Here is a 6519-nt window from a genome sequence, read left to right on the forward strand (position 1 = left end):
GTAGTGTATGTAAGAGCATTTCACATGTGTTCGTGAGAGGTAATTCTGAGTAAAGTCCCTAACGGCCCCTCATAGTTCTTTCCCCAAACGCTGTAGCTTAAGGCACAACACAAGAATGTTCCGAAAACAAAAAGTGGATAGCTCTGATTTCTGCTTTCTCTGACATTTTTGACTTTAAATCTTGTGTGAAAGAAAAGGCAAAGGGAAAACATTTAAGATAGCTTTAGTGGCTTGACTTTGTCATTGCTCGTATAAGGTAGCTTCATCCAGTTGTGCGCAACAAAACTACAAGTTACAGTGGTGATTCATTGTCGATGCGGTGCTTCTGTTGCACCGTGCTCCACTCTATTCCTATGGGTGACATCAAGCAGTTTCAACGTCGCAGCAAAGCATTCCGGAAAGGCGGCAATGCATTTAAAAAAAAAAAAAGGCTGCGCGTCAGAAAAGCTCGCCAATCCCCATCTTTATGCAAATTAATCCGTTGAACGCGATGCAACTATCCAGTAGAAGTAGACAACAACCAATAAAACTAACCTGTCGATTTATAATGAAGACAGATTCAGCAACTGTATGTCTATTTCTCGCTTAAAAGGTTTTCAGAAAGATGTTTCAGTGAACTATTTTCGGAAAATATGACATTATATTCCAAGGCGCCATGACAGTGGTTTGAAATTCTCGAGCAGCAAGACCCACGAGACACGTTCATCCTATCAGCTGCAAGTCAGGGGCTGGGAGCATCTACCATGGATGTGTAACGGTGACACCACGCTTCAGTCGTGTCGCAAAAACGGATCTGTATCGTTAGCTTCTTCACAGCGCTGCTGACAATAGAATACAAATTTAAATGTCCTTAACTTCACCAACACATTAGTTATCACAGTGAATAACCACAACATGATGCATACCTGCCTAATTTAAACAAAAAAAATCCTCACAAACAGTGAGGTAATAAAAACAAAGTGGCAGCCACACCCTTACATCAAACACCATGCCATGTAACCCAAACCTATTCCTGGCTTAATTAAGGGGACGCAAATGGAATTTCTTGCTAATTAAGCCAAGCTCAAGGACACCATTCCCTCATTATGATCACAAAACATCAAAACCACCAGTCTCTTAACTTATGGTATAGCTAGACACTCTTTGAATATAGCTGCGTTTGATATACGATCACTAAATGATTGAACCCAGCGAGCGACTCCAGTGTAAACAGCACGCTCACTGTGTATATTCTTTGTGCCACCAAGCTTGTTTTGTGGTTGGAAAAAGATTTATTTGTAAGGAATTTGTCCGGGAGGGCATTCTTGAACAGTTTCACACGGCTCCAGTATACTCAAAAGTTGATTTGTAACATCCGTAACTCAAATGTCTTCTCACAGTCTTTTCACACCTGTGTACCAACTTTGCAGGCTTTCTGCATAGTTCTTGTGTATTATGAGCCTGCTAACTAAAAAGAGATCAGTTAGGAAAATACTTTTTGTGTTCAATTGCATAGTTAAGTCAAACAAAGCATTTTTAGGAAAATCCAATATCCTTTTAGATGGAGTAAGTATTCTTCTAAGTGCTACCAATACTTATACTATTGAAATAGTAGTTTATCATTTTGGAAGATGATCTTATCGTCTTCCTTTTCAGAGATCAAAGACACTCATGTCTAGGAAGGATTTTGAAGATCTAGTCCAAAAGCAATTATATAAGCTTGTGGTAATGTGGCCCAGATAAAGTAGTGTGTTTTTGTCTGTCAAACGTTTTTAAGTAGTGTTAGTGATGACAAGACTTCCAAAAAAAAAATGTAGAATTCCAGAGAAAGGAGCTTATGTAACACGTTTTCATGTTCATAAATTACTTTTAGGAATCTGTTTGAAATGAAAACCTTTTACTAAACCTTTTAATAATTCAAAAAAATTGGATTGGATATTTGATGTTCTCTCTCCAAAATGGAAGTATGCTCCTGGAGTGTAGCACCTATTGTAAAGGTGGAAAATAGTCCAAAGATCAGTCTCATATAGTGGTGTATAGTGTGTGCTGTTAAGAACTAAAGTGGTTGTCTAAAGTATTACCTGATTTACCTTTTTGCAGTGATTTATTTAAACAAAAGCTGTGTTGTGTTGGATTCAGATCTGAGACCTGTCATTTTGTGCGTCATCATCTCTGCTTTTCCTTTCTCTAGAATCCAAACAAAACCCCCACTCCAGTAAAATGCATCTCTTTGCCAACAAATCTCTTCCCTCACCTTTATTTTCCAGTTCTCGCTGTAATTTGCCTGTGCAGAAAAGGTCTTGGCCTTTCCTCAAAGAAAAGTATTATGATAGGACATTGTTATTGTCATTGTTTCCTGTTAATGAGTCTAAAACTACAGTAGAAAAAAATACATTTCCAGATAGAAGTGTTCAGAAGTAGTGTTTTTTTTTAACTGTCAAAGCTAAATCTGTCATACTCAAGATCTGATCAAACTCATTTGGCTGTTTTCCTGGATCAACTGCAAAAGGAAGGACAATCCCAAAATTTACTGGAAGACCGGATGGTCTTAGCAGGGCAATCTTGGTGTTATCAGGCCGACATAAATAAATCGTACTTTACTTTTCTTGCAAGCCAGGTAAGGCATGGGGACTAGAATTGAGCTTCTCAAAAACATTTTATGCCTGGTTGGATGATAAAAGTTTGTATTAAAACCACAAAATGTAACACATTCCTGGTATAATACAAAAATATCAGCATGAAACTTGTAAATCGTAAACACACACCTACAGTCCTTTCATGCTAAGAGGGTACCCACCCATGATAGGTCAAAGTTGGCCTGAATCTGTTCACTGTTCAGGCGTTAAGCCACATTGTTGTGCCAACTCTGCATTTTCCCTCTAGCTCTTTTTCCATCGAAGGCTGGTCAGGTTTGCCAGAAAAGAGGAGCCATGGAGAAAAAAAAAAAGGATTCTTTCACTCTCTTCTATTCTCCATTCCATCCATGGCCACTGGCTGTCAGCTTTTGGCTTGTCACACTGTCTGCTCTTGTTTGCCATTTTCTGATCTCCTGAAATAGAGATTGTATTGTGAAGGGTTCTCCACATTAGTCTCTCCTTTTCACTGTTTACAATGAGTGGCAGAGATCAAGAGGTGTTCCCACTTATGGCCATAGATGGTGTTTTGTTATAAAGATGGTATTTTTGATGTGTGCATTGGTAGTTGTAAACCACTCTATGTAGGCTGCTGGTGTCTTTACTGCTGCACCAAAAATGAAACCTCCTAATTTAAAAGGGGATATCTAATCAAATTTAAAGATATTAGTAGTTTTTCACTTTTCAAAAAAGAAGGTTAAAACTGTTTTTAGACCTATTTTTGGAAATCGTATACTGTGAACCTCTGGGTGTGTTCACATTGGCAGTTCTTCACTGGTATTTTAGAGCAGTATTTCCTAGTAGACGTGCGGGCAACTTCAGCCGTGTGCTACATCATAGTCCTGTTTAGTTTAGGGCACAAAACCATTCCCCCCTCTTTAAGTAGCGTTGGTTGTTAGCAATTTAGGATGTTGACTCTTTACAAAATGTTTGAGGATCCATTGTGCTATTAAGTTTCTCTCTACTCTAGCAAGCTGGGATTAAACTTACAATATGTAATTTTCTGCCATACTCAATAAGAACAATGGAAGGTAAACAAGCTTTTTAAGACGTGAAGTTGCATGGACTCGTGGGCGTTGTATATGGTAGTGACAGGGGTTTTCTGTGCTTACTTTCTCTGCATATGGCTTTGTGTGGCTGCAGGCCAGACTGAGATGGATACAATGAGCCTGCTGGGTCTGGATAGCAGGTGGGGAAGCAAGAGCACAGGGAGCAGTATGATATGTCTGAAACTGTAATGCTGGTATTCTAAAAATAACCACCAGACATATCGTGCTTTAGAATTTATTTGACTCTAACTTTGTGTGAATGAGCCAGTCGACAGCCGGGGTGCCTGGAGCAAATGTTCTTGTTTATGGTATCGCTCATTTGCGGAATAATAGATAATTATCTAATAATGTGTCAGGATCATGAGCATCCATGTCAAAGCCATTTTCTTTTTTGATGAATTGGTACAACTCAAATCAATCAAAATGTTCACAACAACTGAGCAGCAGAGAAGCAGTTCAAGCGGTGTGGCGAGGGCTTCCTGGGGGGGCTGAAGAATTGTACCTAATGTTTCAATTTGCACTCAATACAATTTTTTTTGGGCTCCCTCAATTTGTGGCACTAAGTGCTGAATGGCTCTCCACGCTTTTCCTCAATCCATGCCCTGCGCTGTTTGTTTTTAACTTTTTTCTCAACTAAAGCTGTATATTCTCCAGAGGGCTCATAATAGAAGTTGGCATACGGCCAAAACTTGAAAAGTACCTACGCACAGAAATATTTACATATATTAAACCGGGAGTACGCCAGGTTCTGCGCACCTTACCTTTATAGAATCCCAATCAACCGGAAATTGAGCGGACATGAACGAGTCACCATCCCCGCTTTGACAAAATGAAGATGGAAATGTCTATAAATGCACCCCTGAAGTTATTCTTTATCCAATCACAACAGGTAATCCCTCTGCAGACAGAACAACTTGACTGAGATTCAAGGTGTGAAAAACTAATTCTGTTTGGAGATTTGTTATCTCGGATAAGCAATAAAAGAAAATGCCTCGAGTGGCAAATGTTAAACACACTGAACTATGGCAGAAATAAAAAAAAAAAAAACAGTCTAATTTCGAAGTGGGAATCAAGAAGAGTGGCAGCGCAACAGTTGACAAACAAGCGTGTCCATGTCAGTTCAAATTATGCACAATAACAAGTTTTAACCCCCAGAGGCAGTGAACTACAAGCCAGCGAGTTTTGTATTTTTTCAACCCGCCCATAGGGGGTTGGACCCCGGGCGAGTTACAGCTAAGCTACAGCTCTCTCTTTTCAGCAACAAAGTTTTACAACAATTATGTGCATTCATACTACCACTAAACTAATGACCTGACAGGCTCGGTCCAAAGGCAGGCACTGCTGGCAGTTGGACTAAAATGACCAATCTGATTGGTGGAGTGCTAATCCAGAAATGACGAGCTGGTTGAGTGTGACTAGAGTCTCTCAAAATCTGAGAAATTGCTGCTGTCAATCTGAAACTAACCGCATGGCCCATTTTTGCTTAAAATGTTTTCAGAAACACGTTTCGGTGAACTATTTTAGTAACATATGAGATTGTATTCTGAACAAGCGGCCGTGACACTCTGGCCTTGAATTTCTGGAGAAACCAGACCCACGTGACGCGTTTGTCCAATCAGCTGGTATTGGCAGTCTGAATCACTTTGGTGTGTTCCATGGCACTTTTTTGGGCCAACTCGGGGATGCAGTCAGTCCGACTGCCTTTTCTGCCAACGGGCAGCCGTTGGTTTAATGGGTCAGGGCTATTATGAGAGTCTAGAGATTCTCCGCCTCCAGCTTGTATTTCACATGTTTATGCCAGAGGATGTATGTTTGGGAATGACTCCAAAACCAGACCCAACGGTAGCAACTCACACAGCTACAGACTTCCTTTAACTCTGCAATGGTTACCAAAAATGTAAAATTTGTCCTGCTCTATTTATCCTTTTGCAATCTGATGATAATGCTGTGTTGACAAACTTCCAACCAGGCTTAACATTGCTGTTCCTGTCTCAGTGATAACCCAGTGGAAGAAGGGTACTCTCTGGAACCACCTCAATCAAACATATCATGTATTTGCCTTTGACAGCTGTCCTCTATGCAGCTCTTTACAGAAATTAAAGTGGTGTCTATTGGTAAGCTGAAGCCAAGTACTGCAAAGAGCTGAAGTGGCTGTTTGCATAACTGTTCTGTAGAGAGTAGACATACAGGAAAACAGTCACCCACAGACACCCTTGGCCTCCCTAGAATTAAGGTCAACCACTTTTAAAGAGTCACAGTGTTTTGTCACAACAGTGAAAAACACTTTCTTCCATCTCTTTCTCTCATCTGTGTTGGAAATTCTAATTTGTAGTTCCCATTTCACCGGCTGGTACTGGTCAAAAGGCATTTCTGCCCATTAATACTCCAGCCGGTGGGGGACTTTTTTTATTGACCCAGTCACGAAACAAACACTGACATTTATTTAATTTTTTTTACCATAAGTCTCAAGTTGCAATGACTCAAGCTTAATTTACAGTTCTAAGAAGATCATTGTTTTCTGAGTGTGGTGTCAATTATACCTTTTAAAAATGTGGAATAAACATGGAAGTGAACCGACCCGATTCTAGATTGCTTTGAGGGGGACAGATGATGGTTGGTCACCAACGACTAGTGTTAATGAGTGTTCTTTAGGACAGTAAGCTAGAACATACATCATTTTGTTTTTATCTAAAGATATAGAAATTAATACATAACTTCAATACATTAGCCTGTAGTTTCTTTAATTTTAAACCATTGGTACTATCGTTTTTTTTATTTGATCAATACCTACTCCTTATCAGTTTGGTCACACACACACACACACACACACACACACACACACACACACACACACACAC

The 6519-nt window shown here is 39.8% G+C and overlaps 1 protein-coding gene across 4 annotated transcripts in view; it reads left to right on the forward strand.

Annotated features, from left to right (window-relative positions):
• Positions 1–6519, forward strand: part of fsip1 (fibrous sheath interacting protein 1) — a 30418-nt gene that overhangs the window by 18075 nt on the left and 5824 nt on the right. The window lies entirely within an intron of this gene.

Source organism: Etheostoma cragini, chromosome 20 (assembly GCF_013103735.1).
Source record: "Etheostoma cragini isolate CJK2018 chromosome 20, CSU_Ecrag_1.0, whole genome shotgun sequence".
NCBI classification, from domain to species: Eukaryota; Metazoa; Chordata; class Actinopteri; order Perciformes; family Percidae; genus Etheostoma; species Etheostoma cragini.